Source organism: Ailuropoda melanoleuca, chromosome 2 (assembly GCF_002007445.2).
Source record: "Ailuropoda melanoleuca isolate Jingjing chromosome 2, ASM200744v2, whole genome shotgun sequence".
NCBI classification, from domain to species: domain Eukaryota; kingdom Metazoa; phylum Chordata; class Mammalia; order Carnivora; family Ursidae; genus Ailuropoda; species Ailuropoda melanoleuca.
The window spans coordinates 106,072,194-106,092,780 of NC_048219.1; the positions used below are offsets into that span (position 1 = coordinate 106,072,194).

Below are 20,587 nucleotides of genomic sequence, written 5' to 3' on the forward strand. Positions count from 1 at the left end.
ACCAATCCCCTGCATAGTCAAAAATCGGTATATAACTTTTGACTCTCTAAAAACGTAACTACTAATGGCCTACTATTGACCAGAAGCCTTACCGTTAACATGAACACTTGTTTAACAAATATTTTGCATGTTATATTTATTATATACTGTATTTTACAAAAAAGTAAGATAGAGAAAAGAATATTAAGAAAATTATAAGGAAAAGAGGATACATTTATAGTACTGTACTACATTTATTAAAAAAAAAATCCACATATAAGTGGACCCATGCAGGTCAAACCTATGTTGTTCAAGGGTCAACTGAAAGTTAAAAGTTTCTGGAATCAGATTCTCCTGCGTTCTAGTCCTAATTCTCTGCTTTGTGTGACTTTGGTTACGTTATGTAAACATTCCAAGTCTCAGTTTCCTCACGTATAAAATGGAAATGATAAAAATGTTACCTAGAATATAGGGCTGTTGAGATCATTTAATGTACATATTTGTCAAAAGGCCCAGCACATGGTAAATACTTTATGTTAGATATTATTAGGATCTCATTGTGTTTTTATGCTTCTATATTATTGTAAAAGGCATTTATCCAATCCTTACTCAGAGTGTTGAAAGAAAACGGCAGAAAGAAACTATAGGTGTAGGCAGCAGAGGCAGGATAAAGGGATACTGTCAAGGGTCAAATGATGTACAGAAAAGATGGCGGGAGGAGAGGGAGAATGGACGCCAGACCTGGCTTATGTCCGAATTTGGGGCAGGAGTGGCTCTTCCTTGGGAAATGACTTTTGTGAGCCAGATTCACTTTCTAAGAAAAACAAGATTTTTATCTGAGAAAACTGAGTGTAGACAGGCTAAGAGGACACATAAGACAAAGTGAGGATCCCTTGAGATTCTCAAAGTTCTCTTCCTGGGATTCACAGAAAAACTCTTCATTTCCTTAGAGATGAATATACTGTTTTTAACTTCCAAAACAATTCATTTAGAAGTCACAGAATGTAGTAGTATATTTAGCAATATGAATGCAAACAATTCTCTCATTGTTAAGGGATTAAATCCTATGGAGAAGTAGGGATAGACTACTAGAAGCATAGGCCTATCACATACAGATAGCCTTGAAAACACCAGCAGGAGGGGAGAGGCACATAATATTCGGGTTCAAAGTCTCTGTAGAAACCCACTGTATTTGCTTGGTAGAAAAGTAAACAAATAGGTTGCACATTATCAAATAGCCTCCCCCTTTCCAAACATAACATTCAGCCTCTAGAAAGTAAAAAAAAGTAAATAGCGAAATGGAGTAGTAAAAAAGTAATTAAGCACACTTTCTGTTTCCAGACAACAAAACTCAAATTCACCAACAGAAATTTTCTTGTATTTCCACCATATGTCTCTCTCTTTTCTTCCTCCCCATAATACCACTGACTCACACATAGTTCATCACTCCCCGACACACACACCCCCCACATATAGATCTCAGTGATTCGCAAACGTGATGCCATCATTAGAAGGAAAAGAAAAGAGATTTGTTTATAGAGGAAAGTGCTCTGATCGTGGACCTGCCAAATTATTAGTTTAAACAAAATTACTGCAACTCCATGGGCCTTAGTTTTCTATATGAAAGTGAGAATTCAGGTGGGATCCCTGAGGCAGGGCTGGGGCCAGTGATTCCTGGGTGAATAATCCACGTGGACCTGAATGGCTGGCCTCTCCCTGCTCACAAGTTCTGGCCTGTTCCTGAGGCTTACGCAGCTCCCCCACAACCACCTTCCACCTCTCCTCATCAGTCACTAAGCCCAGGGAGGCGGTGTAGGGGCTCGTCGGCAGCAAGTGCAGTTACAGCAACTCGACAAATGTTGGCTGAACTCCCGCCTTTGTTTTGGGAACCTCAGTTTTTCCATTCCCACACCTCTCCACTACAAGAAGATTGAGCAGCCTAAATGGATCCTAATCACAGACATGGAGTAAAGGAAATTCGTCTGTGAGGCAGGATTTGCTCCTTCTCTGTCTGCATCCTGTGAGGGGTCAGAGAGAAGATTCCCTGTTCATTCTCTTTCCCAAGAAAAGAGGAATTGTCTTCCTAGACATGGACCTTAACATTGATTCTCCTTTCTCTTGTGTCATCCTCCTCCTTCTAGCAAATCCTTCCCCCAAACAGTACTGAGAGTTGCCTTAGGGCATGACCTGTACCCAGGCTGATGAATTACCTGTCATATTCTATCCAGTTGGGCACCCTGTTGCTAGGAAACACCAATGAGGTTTCGCCTTTGATTCTCAGAGCCTTCCAGGATGGTGGCTCACTCTTCTCCTTAGATCTAGGGGGGACAAGTCTGCTTTGCTTGGATCCAGCTACGTTGCCCCACCTGTTTCAGGAAGAAATTTCCTTCCCAACAATACACTTCTCTTCCAGATTTGCACCTTCACCCGTAGTTGATCCTACAATTCTCTCACCAGGCCATCTTTCTTAGGCCCCTTCTAACTACAAAAATCCTCTTGAGTAGCTTCCCTACACTTTCAAGCCTTTCTTAATTGAGCACATTTTCGTTGCCTCCCAATGGTTGAAAATTTCTTTTCTTCTTGTCCATCCCCATCTCCTAATACCACCGCCCAAGTCCATCCTATCCCCAGCAAACATCAGGCCACACAGATGGCAAACCAATCACAAAATAAGCATGGAACCTACTTTTTCTCTCTGCTGTTGGTCTTTAGGGAAAGGAGAAGCATCTCCAAAGTACATTACAATAAGATCCACACAACTGGAAAAGTAATCAGCCTCAGGAAAACCCTCATCAGACTTTGTGCCTAAGGCCAGATTTACTGTCTTTCCTCTTCTCAGAAAGACCCAGAGGGCTCCTGGAATTCCATTACGGATAGACCCCAAAGCCAAAGGGCATGCCAACAACTGGGTTTCAAACTCTCCTGAGTGGGACAACCCTAAATTCATAAGTTCAGTCACTCTCCATCCTTATGCCCTTCTTACGTTATTGCCACAGCCCTGCAGGAGGTGAAGAGAATTAGTGTTTCTTTGGCAGTAGAACAAATCCCTAAGAGGGATTTTCCAGTTTTCACGAGGAAAATTCTCCTGTTCAAAGTTCTGCTGTCATTTGAAGTGGTAGATACTCATTCAAAAACATACTGCTCTCATGATCTTATGCTCTCTTTGTCATTTTAGAGCTTACCTACCCCAATTTCTCATGTTCCAAAACGTTATTAAAATGCTATTTTTCTAGGGCACTAGTAATGTTCTAAAAAGACAATGGTAGGCCAGAGGTAGCCAGAACTATGAAAGGAGCCAGATGAAATGAATCCAGCATATATTTAAATACCTGGAAAAAAAAATGAACAATAACCTGAAAGCCAATATTTTTCAGAGTAGGCATGTAAATGAAAACAGGAGTTTAAAAAGGGAAATGAGTCTAATGCTTAAAACGCCAGCCCAAGCAGGAGAAAGAGTGCTTTAGAGAGTGGCCACTGAGACCAAGTCAGAGACACTGGCTCTCCAGGACCAAAGGCCTGACTCAGCATTTGGGGAAGTGTGGGGATCCCCACCAAGGGTTGGGGGGAAAAAAATGAAATCATGCACAGGTCCAATAAGAATGAGGAGAAGGCATCAGAGTTTTGCTTTCAGTACAAGTCTGGTGCACATTATCGATAAATACCCAACAAATATCTGATGACTGAATGAATAAATTTATAAAAAGGTAGGTATCAGAAATGGTGAATTACCCCAATACATTACAAACAATATCTCAAATTCATTATATTTGCAACTAACAAAAATGAATGATTTATAAGGTAATGGTATTAGCAGCTAGTAGCAAATTCCAGTAAACGTTGATTGACCATTAAAACTCAGCATGCTCACACCCAACTAAAACCATGTGAGCTGGGGTATCACTACTTACCACTCACACAAACCAGGACTCTGGGGGGTCATCTTCAACCCTTCCTCCACCTCCATTTGTTAGGGTGCTATGCCACCAAGTTCTCTTGGGTTGTCCACCTTCTAAATATTCTTGAGAAACATCCCCTTCTTGCCATCCTTATGGCCACTGTTCCAGCTCGGTCTTCAGGGAGCCTCATCGAGACCCTTGCAAACCTTTCCTGACCAGTCTGTCTGCTTCATACTCCCTCTTACCCACCCTCCACACTGTAGCCGCTGTCGTCTTTCTAAAACATAGATTGATCACCACAGTCTCCTGCTTCGAATATTCCAGTGGCTTCCTGTGGTCTGCAGCAATGCTAGCTATCGCTGGGGATGCCTGTCTGAAATAAAGGCCAAGTTGTCACTGCTACATCCCATTCCTGTAGAGAACCCGGATTCCTTTTTGGACAAGCACATACAACCTCACATCTCTGCAGAGAGGCCTGAAATCAATTCTAGGATTGATTCGTCTGGCAGCATGGGCAGAAATGCCTTAGATCTCAGACATAGTGTTTAATAGTTCCTGAATAAAAGGTATCAGGGAAATAAAACAAATTTTAAAAAAATTCCGAAGTTGAGTGCCTAACCCTGCGTTTCTGAGTCATTGAAATCTGTTCCTATACACTGGACTCTCTCATTCACCTACAACCATCCACTGGAAACTGAGTTATCTCTATTTCATCCCTTATTTTAGCTTAACACTACCAAAATAATAATCAAAATATAAAATTGGCCACATAATCCAACATTACTATTAATTCCAAATTACTACTACTAATATTATTATTAATAATAATTATTATTAATTCTAAAGCCAAATATAAATTATTTGGAATTAGCCAAAATTTCAAATTATTCTGTGTCTCAGTGAACTTTGGAAAGCATGCAAGCTTAAATAAATACAGTAAAAATGTTAGAACAACCTTATGAAACTCTTAGTGAAACTCTGCAGCAAAGCACTTGCCACCAACTACACTATGTAAAAATCACTAGGCAAGTAAGAAATGAATTATTCCCATTGCCATCCTTTATCAGGATCAAAAACCAGGAGGAAAAGAAAGAGAAGAACACTCAACTAAAGCATTTCACATACAGAGCCTTGAGGTTGAGTAAAGGAAGTCAGAAAACGGGTTTAAGGAGTACCTTCAAAATCTGCCTAGCTAGGTATGCAGTGCCCTCCCCCCTTACTTACCCAGAAATAATTCACAGACCACCTACTGTGTGCAGAGCAGCTGAGGTTTAGAGTGAAGGTGGCAGTCTGAGTGTTCTAAGAACGCACAAGACATCAGAAGACAGCAGAGCAATAGGAAGATGGAAAGGGTGGTGAGAACTGGCTAGGACTAGGGAGGCAGCCAGCAAAGCTACAGGCACCAAACCAGCCTCATAGCATGAGTCACTGGAAAGCTCGGACCTGAAGCCAACTTCTTAGCTCCCATCTGCTAATTTTTGCATCGAATTGCATAAAGTCGGACTGGAAGGGGTAACTTCCATCCAAAGCATACCAATCACAGCTTGGGGGCTGGGAACTGAAGAGTGGCAGGTGTAATTAACCTGGCGGACCTTCTTCCCCGGGCCTCCTCATCCCAGCACAGGGAGTGGCCCACAGCCGGGAAAGGGTATCAGAGGCAAGCGGCGTGTGCCACCTAGGAAATTAATTGAAAAGAACAAAACCTCCCTCCATTCTATCTCACCCCAATTCAGAACATCTTAATTGCAGAGAGCCTAAGCTCATTAAGTGCTGCTCAACCGTTGTCAGAAGATTATCAAGTATTAAATTTAAAACCTATATGGTCTTCACGCTTCCTGATAAAAGTTCGTGAGCATATATTTTCAGAAGCCCAGGCTGGAATGATCGTGGAATGGTGATTTGTTAAGGAGCTTATCCTACCAATGCGGATGTGAGTAATTTGTTTCTAATTATTTCAATAAACGAGCTATATGAGAAATCCGAATAACAAAGTCACTTATGCCACAGAGGAATAAATCCCAGTGCTCTCAATGTCCAGATAAGTAGCCATGCTATTAAGAGCTGTCTCGACAATAATTGTAGTTTTGTATAATGATAGAACTCTATTTACATAATATGCCATAGGTGTCTGATGCAAACTAGGGTTGACGTATAACCTGAGTTGAATCCGCAGCATGAATTCATATTCCACCTCTGCATTGGTCAAAAACATTATTTCACACTCCATCGCCTGAACAAATAAATTAATAAAGCTTACCGCTATTCCTGTAAATCCCGATACGCGTATCTCTCTCGGCTCAAAATAATAACAATGTCTTAGTCTTGCCCTTGCATGTCCTTTGAAGCACTCAGAGAGAGAGAATGATTCTCTGAACTGCCCCACCCTGCATCTGACCTCCAGATGTATTTCACCAAACTGGATTCTGGCCAAAGCTGGGGGAGAAATCTCAGGGCCAGTGATGGTCTCATCCTCTCATGTCAAATGAAGGAGGAAAGTTACCAGACTTTTCTCATTCTCTTTAAAAACCCACAAAAGACCAAGTATCATCTTTCCACAAAACTGCAGGAACGCAGTCCAAGCTGTTTATTTACTTGGATTGTCACGGCAGGGACCATGGCCTTCTCATTTATTCACTTTTATAACCCTAGTGTCTGGGACAGTTAGAGAGGTATACAGCAATACTTGGCACATACTAGGTGCTCAGCGAATACGAATAGAAGAGATGACCAAGCATTCTTACATTATCTCCCAGACCTGAGAAAAGACCCACTGTGATATCAGGACACCTCAAAGGTCTGTAAAATGAATCAGGCCTATATTTACCAGGGATCTCATACGGGTCTCTGTGTAAAGTATTCTGTAAGATGTAAAAGAATCAAAATTGGGATTTATAGTCAGACAAAGGGAACCAGCTCAACACAACTAAAACACTGGCAAGCAAAGACACAGTGTGTGCACTTATTTGGAAAGATGTTTAAAATATTATATTAGAAGTGTCAAGAAGCAAAGTACAGAAATGTGGAAGAGAAAGGAGAGAGGAAATCTTCACTTTTGCCTCCTTTGAATCTCATCCTGGGGGACTTAAAATTGAATTCCCACTTTTAGAAAGGAAAAAGACATTTATTTGTTTTCCCCTCTAAAATCTTTATTTGTATGTTTATGTTAACATATAGACAGACAGACAAGATTTACACAAGCATAGGAAAAGTCCAAACTGTTCACACTGACCAATGACGTTATTAAATTGAGGGCTAGGGCTTGGGACAGGATAGTTTTCCACTTTCTATTTTATGTATTTCTGCATTTTTGGAATTTCTAACAGTGAGCAAATGCTATTTTTGTAGCTAAACAAAACAACTAAAATTTTTAAAAGAAAGCTACAATTAAGTAACTACATTTTGTGGTATATATTGAGTGTTCTATGAGCTCAATAAAATGTTAATTGCCTGGAATGCAATTAACCAAAGACCTCAATCAACCAGTATTTTTTCCTGCATGACACTCTTAGGAAAAAGAAGCAAATCATAGAATTCATATCGAGAATTTAGGGAGTAGTATTACTTGTTTAAAAAAAGCAGCTTGAGGGTATGGCTAACTATCAAACATACAGTGCTTCCAATTTATCTATCTCCATCTTTGTGTGCAATTATTAGTGCTGTACAGGCATTTGCTATTCTATGTGTGTTCCCAGACAAGCAGCTTGTCAGAATCTCTGGTCCCATCCAGACCCACTGAATAAGAATCTCTGGGGGTAGACTCCAGGAATCTGAATTTTAACGAAATCCCCAGCTCGTAGGTATGCACGTGAATATTGACAAGTACTAGCACAGAGGACTAACCCTGAGTTCCTGCATGATTCTCGACCCACAGAGAAGGATTTATTTCCATTAGGTTGTCCTTTTAGAAACAGAAATGTAGGCATTTCATATTTTCTGCAGGAAGTGCTAAGCAGTGTTAACCAGTAAACAAAATGAACTAGACACATAGTCATCGCCCTCTTATTATTCCAACCAATTGCTGGAAATTAGAACTTAACACAATAAAAGATAGTGGAAAATTTCAGCTCCAGAACAAGCTTGGGAAAATACGATCCTGTAATGACTTGTTTTAACCGCTAACCAACACTTGTGCATGGTCAGGGCAAACAGATACCAGAACTCAGAACTGGGATGACAAAGCAAGGCACTGAACATGCTACCATCCCCCAACCCATACCAATGACAGACATTACCGATCAACTGTGGCACTTTCTCCTCCCAGCCAAGATGCCGCAGAAGGATCCTCAACAGACCACCACAGCTCATCATGAATCAATGCTAGCATTTAAGAACAAATATTTCTCTACCCCTATTTAAAATTGCTTGCTAGAAATGATACTAACCCGATTAAGGAACGGTAAATGAAGGGTCTGTAATTTAAAACACCCCCCTTCATTTAAATGAAGGGCCTGTAATTTAAAACCAGATATGAGACATTCCCAAATGGCCAAAGATTACCCTGTATATCTAGAAACATATTTATCTTCATTCTCCAAACCATTCGATCAGTGGTGACAGAGACTGGAAATTAGAATCAATGAGATTCTAGACCCAGAAGTATTCATAGACTGTCTAGCTCAGCTGCTTCTCTCACACAGGAGGAAATACTGATCTAGAGAAATCACGCTGGCCAAGTCGCAGGGCTAGTTATGATGGCAGAGCCCAACTGGGAATCCATTCTATCTAACCAGGATTTCTCCCACGGTATCAAAAGGCTTCTCAAGCCACAACAGCCACTGGTAGGATACACTGGGTATGATATGCGCCCATATTTGGAGATAGAGAACCATATCATCCCCTAGTTCTAGGGATGAACCAAACTCATGTAATGGCATAGGGTGCTTCTTAGGAGGACAAGCCCATCCTCAGCCATCAGGTGAAGTGGAGATGAGCTGCAAAATGGGGCGTTCCACCAGGGGGCACTGCACAGCTACTTCTGGAAGCCTTGTATGCAAGGGCATCAGGAAGGAATTATTCACAGGTCAACTCCGAGGCTGTACTTGCAGAACATCTGTTCTTTGGTCTCCCAAAGATACTCAAACTTAAGACATATAAATAAAACTCATGGTTGGCACTGTGTACCCAGGCCAGAGCAGCAACAACAAACCTAGTCCCCCCTTCTGGTAGTTCTATCTCAATGAAACCACTATTTATCCAGGTATGCTGGATAGAAGAGTAGCGGTCATCCCCGATCCTCCCTCTCCCCAAACTAAATCTGATTAACACCACTATAAATGTTATCCCTAGACAGCTTAGGAATTAGCCACTTCTCTCTATCTCCCCCATTACTATGGTGCTCTTAAATGCCACCATCTCTTGCCTCGACTTCCACAGCAACTCATCAGCCGGTCTTCCCACGCTTCTCATGCTCTTCTCCCCAGTCTGTTCACCAGGCAGCCACCAGAGTGATTTTTTCAAATCAGAATTCTGTGTCACTCTCCTCCACTTAAAACCATGCAATACTTTAAGTTTTAACACGACCTCGAGTCCTTCCTTACAGGATCTGACCCCATCTGTCTCTCCTGCCTCGCCCCTAAATTTTCCCCTTACTCTCTGCACCCTAACACACTGGTCTCTTGGTTCCTTGGCTCTTCATTACTCTTTTTACGACAGGGCCTTTCTACATGCTATGTCCCCTTTAGGTTCCAGCCTTCACACATCAGTACTGGACTCACTTCCACAAAGAAGCCTTTCAGATTCCCCCGTGTAGGTCACTGCTCTGCAATAAACTCTCATGGGTAAGTATGTGTTTCCTTGGGAGGACTCGCATGAGTTTACAATTATATGTTCATGAGTGTATTATGTGATAAATATCTGTTTCCTCACCCACCAATCCGTTCTCAGTTGTCTGCAAACTCTAGGAGAATAGGTCCGTGTCCTCTCCTACTCACCGTTTTATCCTCAGTGTCTAATCAGCAACTGACACAAAGTAAACACCCAATAAATATAGACTGATGAACTGAATGAATGAATGCGTGAGGGCCTGGGGTTTAAGCTTATGCCTCTGGCTACCAGTATAACAATCATTTGTGCTGCCAGGCATGTATGAGAGTCAGGCATTCTGGGATTTCTGAGAGAAAATAGCTCACCTTAGCTATAGGAGTGATTCATAAAGCTCATTATCATATTTCTTCTGCAAAATGTCCCATTTTGGGGAGAGGTGTATATCATAAGGCCCGAGCCAAGTCATCTGTCTGGGTTCAGACATCACTGCCATGACTTCATATATGCTGTCATCTCAGACTGATTCTCCCGCCCAGGTATCAGCCTCAGAATTTGAGGCACAGGTGCCAAGTACATGGACACCCAAATTAGTCTCAGGTATGGGATAATGATGAATCTGAGAACTGTCAGCAAAAGAACATACCAGAGGGCAGATTCTAGTGCTCTGGTATTTATGAGAGACAGTGGAAGGTCAATAGAGAACATAAGGTTCTCCTGCTGTGTACCATTGTCTTGAAGCAGTTTCTAACATCCAAAGCTAATAATGAACTATACTGAACAACCCACATATTTTTGAGGTATGCCACTGCCAAGTGGACCAAACAAAGTGTGTTTTAGAGAGCTGAAACACAATATATGGTGGTGTTTGCTCATACGTTCATGGGGGTACATTTAGACACTCTCTCTCCCAACCCCTTACCCTCATGCTCTCGCTCTCGCTCGCTCTCTCTCTCCTCATTTGCCAGAGAACTCTAATGTTGAGCAATGAACTAAATTCAAATCATACAAAATTACTTTGCTTTTGCTGAGTGAACATCTAGTGATTTGTTCCTGCGACAACAGAATCCTGAAACTGAAATTAACCTTCAGAATGCACTGAGCCCACAGGACAGCTTCCTAAGTTATGTCTTGATTAGAACAGTTCCCTTATTTGGAAAACACTTGAAGCATCTCAATCAAATTCTCAGCAGAGCAGCCTTCAACCTCACCTCCAACATATACCCTCACTTGGAATGGGAGCTACCATTGACATGGTGACACTTGTTTATTAGGAAAAATATGAAAAGGAATCGGGTGTCCTGTTTGCAGTTCCTGGCAACCAGGCCCACGGCTGTCAATACCTCCGACTCATACCTGTATCTTATAGGAAAAGTCACGTTGGTGCCCTTCAGGCCCTAAGAGGAGAAGACCACTTCCAGTGGCTTCTACTTTACAACTGGAGGCTATTTTAGTCCCTGGGGGTGTTCTGGATTCTAGTCAGTCACGACTAGCTCCTTGACTTTATGGCTTAATGTACCTATTACGTGCATACTGAAGAGGACATACGGACACATCTACGTGGCCTGATGCGTCAAGGAACACGGGCCTCCTTTTACTCCAGCTCCCAGATCTATTGCTTTTCCTCAAAGATCTTTGCTTTCTTTCTTATGGAATATGTTTGTTCTAGTTTTGATTTTCCCTTTTTCTGAAATGATGACGTTCCTTGTTTTTTTCTTGGCTCCTTTCCTGTTCTCCCCAGGACTTCCACCTCCTCCTTGCCCTTCCCAAATAACTGTGGTTTCCTCTAGACTGCTAGTGCTACATCCTGGCCGCGTGTTGGAGTCATCTGCAGATGTGAAAATATACACACACGTGCACGCGCCTATGTCTACGCACCACACCAGAACAACTAGGTCAGAGCTCTGGGGAATACAGCTTGGTCACTGATAATTTTTTAGGCCCTTCAGTGATTCCATTGTTTACTCAGGGGTGAAAACCACTATCTTAAAATTTGTTTATGTAATTGTACCTTTTAACTTGCATTTATACATTTGGAATTTATTTATTGATAATTTATTTTTTATTTATTGAATATTTCATATGCACCATTTCGTTGGACCCTGAGAATGACATAGATATATCCCTCTTTTACGTTGATATTCTGAATGTTTCTATCCTCAGCCTCCATGTTTTTCTTTCTCCCTACTCATCCCCCCAGCGAGGGCTCTGCCTCTGTCATGCTGCCAACTACCTCTACTTCCTGAGAGCCCCCACGTCTAAATATTCAACCCAGACATTCACCCTGATATTGAGACTAGGGTATCTAACTACCTATTGGACCTGTTGACTTGAGTGACCCATGGACAAGTCACATTCAACATGTCCAGAAAATGTTCTGACTTCCCACGGAATTCACTCCTTCTTCTGCATCCTCTTAGTTGGGGGCCCCATCATCCATCTGGTTACCCAGATTTCAAACCTGGGAGTCTCGCATCCTCCCCCCTTCCTGCACTTCTACCCGCCATCTAACTTTGGTGTTATTGTCTCCAAAACATGGTGTCCATCCACACTGTCATTGCCTAATGCCCTAATTCAGGCTACTGATGGGTCACCCTGCCTATATTTTGCTGGCTACAATCCCATCTTCAGCAGAATCACCAGAGTAAACTGTCTAAAGCGAAAACTGACTCATGCCACTAGTTTCCCATTGCTCAGAAGTAAAACATAAGGTCCTTAACCTGGCATACAATGCTCTCCAAGATCTGACTCTATGTAACTCTCCAGCCTCAACCAGCATGGATTACTAACCCACAGTCAAGGCTACCACAACACGAAATGGCTTATGGCTTTGCTTTAAAACCAGCTAGGATCTTTCTCACTCCCACCACCATGATTTTGTTCAGTCATTTCTGTATAGAAAACTCAGCACCACCCCCATACACACACTCTGTTTAATTATATTGCCTGATACTAAGTGCATATCTCAAGCAATACGCCATTAAAAAGAAGGTATAATAACCTGTTTTTGTTTTTGTCTTCCCTCTTAGATGATGAACTCCCTAAAAACAGTAACCACAACTGTATTGTCATTGTTTTTGTTGTTTTTTCTTTATATTTTCAGCATCTAGCACAATGCCTGGTACATCTCAATTATTCAGTAGCTACTTATGAAATGAATGAAACTTCCTACCCTTAAGAAGTTTAAAATTTATATATATATATATACATATATATATATATATATACACATATATATGTGTATATATATTTAAATATGTATATGTATACATATATATATATATTAGCTTTTATGTTCCTTTATCAAAGTTCAGACATAGTTTCTTTGGTCTCAAACTAAAAATGCACCCCAAAGACCTATTACCCTCAAATACAAACAGGACAATTTAAATCAAGTTCACTATAAATTTCCAGAAATGTAGAGGGATCGTGCATACTACTAAATCATAAGACTGATATAAAATGACACTCTTAGGAAGCAACAGAGCCTAAAACTGAGCTTGTTTCTTCTCATAATCTGAATGTTTTTCAGAAAATGTTTCCAGCAAAGAACAGAGTCAAGAGTCATCTCAGTACAGAAACCAAGTCACACAACCAGACAAATATTGAGGCTAGTCTGCCGAAGACAGAACTATTGACTGACCTGGTCCCACAGTCAAATGAACCAGCTCTTCTTGGAAACTAGATTTTGGATGTCATACCAGAGATGTGAATGAGTGGAACAGAGCTTTCCAAAGGGGGAATTACACAGTACGCTTACTTTATTAGAGATTTGAGCCATTGAGTAGTAAACTTAGTCTGACCCTGTCAAAATCCTACATCTAGCAGAATTTTGAGGACTTGTTGGTTCCACTACTTCGTTCCAAGTTGTTTGCAGTTTAGTTGAGCACACGAAAGCTTTCAGTTATCAAAAATGTGCTTATATATGCACATTATTTCACATTTATCTGCACCTGCCTAGCACTCGTCACCAGAGGCCCTAGGAATATTCAGGGAACCACTGAACTGTGAGCAATAGTTAATAAAAAATTCCTGCAGTTTTAATTACAAACAAAAACCAAGCATGTTTCAACTCCATAAAATGGATCTGGAATACCCAGGGAACTGCTGCTGTTTATAACCATGCATGAATTATGTTCATCTTTCACATCGAGTTATTGCAGCATCACAAATGGATACATAAAGTTGGCAGGTTCCAATAGTCATAAAAACATTAGTTCTACCACCTGTTGCAGGAATTCTCTGTCATCTAGACTTCAAAACCAATAGAAATTAATAGACAACTTTACTCATCCTTCCCATCACAAGGATCTTTTTTTTTTTTTTTAAGTCATCTTCTTATCTACGAAGCTTAAACAAAGGACTACTAAGGACAACTTTGGTGCTATAAATACTGAGAAGGAAAATTGCTGTGATTTGTCCAAAGATCATTAGGGGTAGAAAGAAGTCAAGAAGCAAACCAAACATGAGAGCTTATCCTTCCTTTTGAGCCCTGATGACCAAGAAACATGGTGAAAGATGGTGTACGAGATTATCAGGGCTCTTGGTCTCCATTTGCTTATTCCTTCACTCAGCACCTATTTGTGACCTGGCCTTGTACTGGGCACTCAGCACACAAAGACAAGTTAGAAAGAGCTCTGCCTTCTTTGCAGAGATGCTTTCTGTATAATCGGTGATTCACATAAGCAATCACATAGTTGGATAAATGTGAGGATGGTGACATCATCCTTCATTCACTCTTTCAATAAAAATATTTGGGCTTGACTTTAAGAAGTCAGACACTGGGGGCACCTGGGTGGTTTAGTCAGTTGAGTATCTGACTCTTGGTTTCAACTCAGGTCGTGATTTCAGGATCCTGAGATTGAGCCTCAGGTCAGGCTCCACGTTCAGCAGAGAGTCTGCTTAAGATTCTCTCTCCCTCTGAGCCTCCCCCCACTTGTGTGTACCCTCTCTCTAAAATAAATAAATCTTAAAAGAAAAAAAAGAAGTCAGACACTGTATTAGGCACTAGTAAACTAAATCCAGTTCTTGCCTTTGAACTGTTTAGAGAAGGTGTTCAGAACAGTAAATACACAATTCCAAAATAGTGAGATTGGGCTAAAGTAGGTCAGATGCACAATGAAATCTGCCAAGGTCCCCCAGTTAAGACATAGGAAACCCTCTGAGAAAACAGCGCATCCAAGACAAGAGCTAAGAATGAACATGCATTAGTCCAATGAAGGAGGTGGGTGTGGGGACGGGGACAGCAGGCTGAGGGAACTGCCCATCAAGGGAGCTGGATGCTAATAAGAGCATATACTGTAATGATTTAAAGACTAAAGTTGGAATTACAGTATTTACCCCAAGGAGCTTTTGTATGGCATAAGGAACAAGAGATATCAGAATCCTTCTGTGTAAGCTTTGTAAATGATTATCCAAACCTTGCAAGTGAATCCAATTAATAAGAATGAAAGCTTCTTCACAGAAACCCTAGGTACCATTTTGGGGGAAGAACTTCAGGAAACATATAACAAAATTAGATAATATAAGGGGAAAAGCAACTCAATTCATCAAAGAAGTCACCAGGAAGGCATAGGAGAAAGCAGACCAAAAACTTATGAATCCTCAGCCTCAAGGGTAGGCCCAGGGAGAGAGGATCAAAGCTTTAAATCATATGGGAAAATGCCTAACCCAGGGTTTGGGACAGAAATATTTTAAAAGGCAGATCTATTTACTGATCTTGAAATAATATAAGGCATCATTCCTACTATTCCTCTGAAATGCTAAATGAAAGAAAGGAATACTTAGCAGTATGCTATTGGTATTGTTACTATCAGCTATGAGAGACCAGTTAATAATTTATATAACACATTAGTTCAGCTAGGAAGGGCATGTCTTACTTCATGAACAAACAATTCAGACTAACATATTAAAGCTTTTTAAGGGGGTGATGAGGGCACCCAGGCTGGGGTATGAGAGCTTGCCTGCCAGGGCCAGAAGCTGTGTCCTTCCAAGAGAGACAGATAGATTGGAGGAATTATGTAACTAATTACATCATCCATAAACTTCTATTCACAGAAACACCCTCCAATACTATGAGGGGAAGCCTTCTGCATAAATATATAATAGTAGCTGGGGCTGCAGAATTCCTTGAAAACAAAATACCCAAGCCTTGTTTGGGTCACAGCAGATAAGACCAAGTAAGCCTTTTGCATTGAATCGTATTGGTTACCATTTGGCCTTGTGGTTAACATGCAGGAGAGAGACTGACCATCTAGTAATTATTTAAGTTGTATGTATAAATATTTCAAAGATATTTGTAGTATTAGCAGGTCATTGTGTAGTGGTTTCTGTGAGTTTCCAGGGAAAGAATCCTGTTTTCATCCAAACATCCTCTCTTTTCCTTAAGGCCCAAACTGCCACATATATAACAAAGATTAATTATCCCCCTACTCGACACACCATTTTCCTAAGTCCGTCTGCCCTGCTCACATCTTCTTTCTCTTTCACCTTTCCCATTCATTGCCTATGAGTGTATCATCGAGGAACAACTGAATCCCCAGGACACACAAAATCCAGTGGATCTGGCCAGCAAAGTTGGCAAGCTGAGGAAGGTCATAAACATTCAAGCTGGAGTTTAATCCAGGTACATCAAGCTCAATGAACTCTGTCTATTCCAATAAAAGGTAGAAATAAAATTAGTAAGCATAGAGCAAAACTCCAGCTAAATGAACAATAGCATTGTAAGGGCTTTTCTCAATTTTGCCTGGCCTTCTGTTTATCCGGCCTCAGCTCTCCCAGCTGAGCTGAGTCGAACTGGTGTTCAACCGAATTGGAATGTTTTATCCCAGGTTGATGCTTTCCTTTTCGCAAACCCACAGTGGTCCCCATATGCTTCTCACATCATACTCACACACCCAGCATGGGTTTCACGATATTTATCCTTGGTTTCCAACCATCTGAGTTAAGACACAATGTATTATTTTGCTAGGGTGGCAGGACCAAAGTACCACAAAATAGCAGCTTAAAGAATAGAAATTTACTTTCTCACAGTTTTGGAGATCAGAAGTCTTGAGACCAAAGTGTGGGCAGGGTTTGTTCCCTCTGAGAGCTGTGAGGGAGACTCTGTTCCAGGTGTTTCCCCCAGCTTCCAGTGGTTTGCTGACATCTTTGACATTTCTTGGCCTGTAGATACATACCCTGTCTCTGCCTTTATCTTCACATGGTATTCTCCCTGTGTGTGTCTGTCTAAATTCTTCCCTTTTATAAGGACACCACTCATACTGGATGAGGGCCCATCCTAATGGCCTCATTTTTTTAATGATTTATTTATATGAGAGAGAGAAGGGAAGAGGGGGAGGTGGAGCAGAGAGAGAGAAAGGGAGAGAGTCTTAACAGACTCTGTGATGAGTCTGGTGACCAACATGGGGGTCAATCCCCAGGACCTTGAGATTATGACTGGAGCTGAAATCAAGAATTGGACACTTAACCAACTGTGACACCCAGGCGCCCTCCTAATGACCTCATTTTAAATTGACTGCTTGTGTAGGGGCTCCTGGGTGGCTCAGTCGTTAAGCGTCTGCCTTCAGCTCAGGTCATGATTCCAGGTTCCTGGGATCGAGCTCCTCGTCGGGCTCCCTGCTCAGCGGGGAGCCTATTTTTCACTCTTGGGCTCCCCCTGCTTGTGCTCTCTCTCTCTCTCCCTCTGTCAAATAAATAAATAAAATCTTAAAAAAAAAATAAACTGACTACGTGTGTAAAGACACTGTTTCCACACATGGTCACATGCTGAAGTATTGGGGGTAAGAATTTCAATTTAATAATAGAAGTAAATAGAAATTATTTTAAATAATATGAATTTTTAGAGGATACAATTCAATCCATAACACACAGTAATTTATTTACATTATTATTATTATTCAGCTGAGTCTATGGAACAGCAATTACAATAGGAAAGACACAGGCTTGTAGTTAAATGGACTTATATTGAGACTTTGCTCTGTCATATTCTCTTAGCTTCCCTACTCCATGAGACAGAGAGAAAATCCTTATCATGCAAGAATAATGTGAAGACAAAACAGGGAAATCATCTTCTATAAAGAACTAATGACAAACCTTGCACATTACACATCACTGACTTTATACCCAGCTAGAATAACCTGTCTGGTCAGACCTCTCTTCTAATAAAATAAATATAATACAACAAAATCAAACCTATTTCTTTCTTTCCTTGTTTCCAAAATGAAACCTCTTAAAAATATTTTTTTTAAAAACTCTATCAAATATCGTTGTTTACCTCTGAGACTCCAAATACCCTCTTCTTTTTCACATGGTAAATAAAGGTTTTTATTTATGGCTGTTGGTTACCCAACTCTATAGAAAGCAATTTAAAAAAATCCTTTCTGTTTGCCTTTTTATAATTGAGTTTTTCTGATCATTTGATTGCAAACTCTTGGAATGGAAGAACAGTGTATTCAATGATATCTGAAAAAAACATTCCAAAGATAGCCTTTCTGTTTACTATATTCTCTATGTAATTCAACAGGAATTTAGTGCAATTGTGGAGGGTACCTCTGTTTCCCAGTCTGTTCTTCTTCACTCATTTTGAAGTCCACCATCTCCTAGACTATTATTGCTACTTCTGTTCAGTACAAGCTAGACATGAGCAGTGGAAGGAATGCCCCAAAGGAAGAGTCCCAAGTCCTTGAAGGGGAATGATAGAGACAGGAGCTGGAGGCAAGGATGGCGATGAATAAGCTACACATTGAAAATTTGGGGGCACAACATCCTGACCTTGTGGCTCCCAAGACCTTGGGTCTGAAAGATCAAGAACCACAGGTGCAGAACATGTTCTCTCCTCTTCCACCTCTGCCCCAGGGTAACCCCTAGACTCACTATAGTGCATCTCCACTGAGGGTACAGCATCCTCCCCCCATGAAAAAAGGCTGCCAAAACATGAAGTTTCAGGTACAAGCAGCCCCCATGAGAGACCACCCCACTGGACCTCACAGCTCCTTGCAGCCCAGAGAGACCCAATAATATCCAATTTGAAAACAACCTTGGGACCAGTTTTCCCTCTTGGAACCTGCCAGCTATTTCCACCTTGGCAGTGTACTTTAGCTTTAATTAACTGCTTTGCACTTGCTATATCCTTCTCACTGTCTTTATTCTGAGCATGGATCCCCACGTAAATCTTCTTGTGGGGAATCCAAGGACCGAGACCTCCATTCACACAACACAGACTCTCCCAGTAGTAACACCTCTATTATTTACTTTATTATCAAAATTTCCTAACAGAAAAACCACTGATTCATTTTTCGGGGTTAAGTAATAAAGTTCTTGGGGCTGCTGGGTGATACTAGGCAGGTTGTAGACTGCCCAAGAATGCCCCAACATAACCACTGAAAACTTTTACATTTATTATGACAATTCTCTAGCAGATAGTTGCAAACTCTTGTTCTACTATGAATGTGGATGTTATAAAAGTTTTCTAATCTGTACAAGAAAGGATGCTTTTTAAAATTTGCATGAGGCAATGCATGGGCTAACATTGACCTTGCCACTGGTAATGCTTATGTAACTCTTTTAAGAGATTTTCAGGCAAGGAGATCAAAGCCAAAGGAAAAGAGTGCTGTGCCATCTCTAGCACCCATCATGTGAGGACCTGAATTGGAGAGAATCTCCTAAAAAGTCCTGTATCAATGTCAGCTCATGGAGGAAAATTTTAGTTAGGACGGGTTCCTGGGTGAGTGGTGATTCTGCCAGCTCTTGATGGGGCTCACCAGAGAGATGGAGGAGCTGATGAATCCCCGTTTGGCAAACACTCCACCTTCTGATTCCCACATAGGAACAGAGCACTGATCCCCAGGGAGCTGACGACCACGTCCTCTTTATCTGCATCACAGTTGAATTTTCTGGGAAACACAGATATAAAGTAACATCTGGTAGAAATCTAGCATACTGACATGTGATTAAGACCTTGACTTGGTGCCTTTTAATACATCAAAAGGAGAGTTTTTTATTGTCTCAGTACAACATAGCAATCTGACCAATAAGGCCAATCAATGGAATCAGTCTACGCCATATTTTTTAAAACCTAATGAGCACAAGAAGTAGAAGAAAATGTGTTTGTTTTAAACAAATGCATATTCTGGGTGGGGAGTATAAAAAAATCCCAACAATAAATTTGCGGGGGCGAGGGGACAAAATCATCTGATACATCAACACTGATGCTCTTGGAGAAAAATGCGTGTGGTAATGGAGAGCAAAGCCCAGTGGATGAGGTTGTGAAAAGCAGAATGGAGAGGCAAGCAGCTCAAGTTTCACCACCTCTGAAGCAGGAGAGGGGCAGAGAACCATGTGGCAGATGGGACAGAACACTTTGGGGGGAGGGGGAACTGAGCAAGTTTTGAAGACCTGATTTGTAGTCAACCAATCAGAAGCATCAAGGGGCACAGTACGAGAATATAGGTGAACATATATAGCATGGAGTTGGACTGGGAACTGCCATTGCAGATAATGGTGTCAAATCGAGAAGCAGCTGCAGAGGCCACTATTCAGCGTGTAATGAAGAAAAAGAAAAATTTGAGAAAGGTGGAGCCAAGTAGAGATAAAGAAACAGACACAGAAGATCAGAGATGTATCGAGAAAGAGACCACCTTTCAGCTCACTGAGGACTTCCCGAATCCCAGGTTCAATTCCTGCCAAGCATACTTCCTTTCGGAGGGAGCCCCAGAGCCTGGCAACAAGATGGCCTCACTCTTTATTTGAGCTAGCCTCCATGAGCTTATGCTCCTTACAATCACAGCTTTGTAACAAGAACTTCAGGATTGCCAGGCACAGGAGGAGAAAGTCTAAGGACCAGTGAAGGGCTTGAGGCAGTTCAAGGTGAGATGTCCATGGGGGAGGACAGAATCAGGTTATGGTTTCAGCAGCCAGATAAGGCCCAGGGTTTTTATTGCACAGATAAAGAA

The 20,587-nt window shown here is 41.3% G+C and overlaps 1 protein-coding gene across 14 annotated transcripts in view; it reads right to left on the bottom strand.

Moving 5' to 3' along the window:
* Window positions 1-20,587, bottom strand: part of NCKAP5 (NCK associated protein 5) — a 950,566-nt gene that overhangs the window by 677,692 nt on the left and 252,287 nt on the right. Inside the window, exon 1 of one of the 14 annotated variants that reach the window (XM_034654448.1) lies at window positions 6,133-6,367. The exons of the other annotated variants lie outside the window; for them this stretch is intronic. The gene's annotated coding sequence lies outside the window, so the exon portion shown is untranslated. Of the gene's footprint in view, window positions 1-6,132; window positions 6,368-20,587 lie in introns of those variants that run through there. 14 annotated transcript variants of the gene reach the window in all.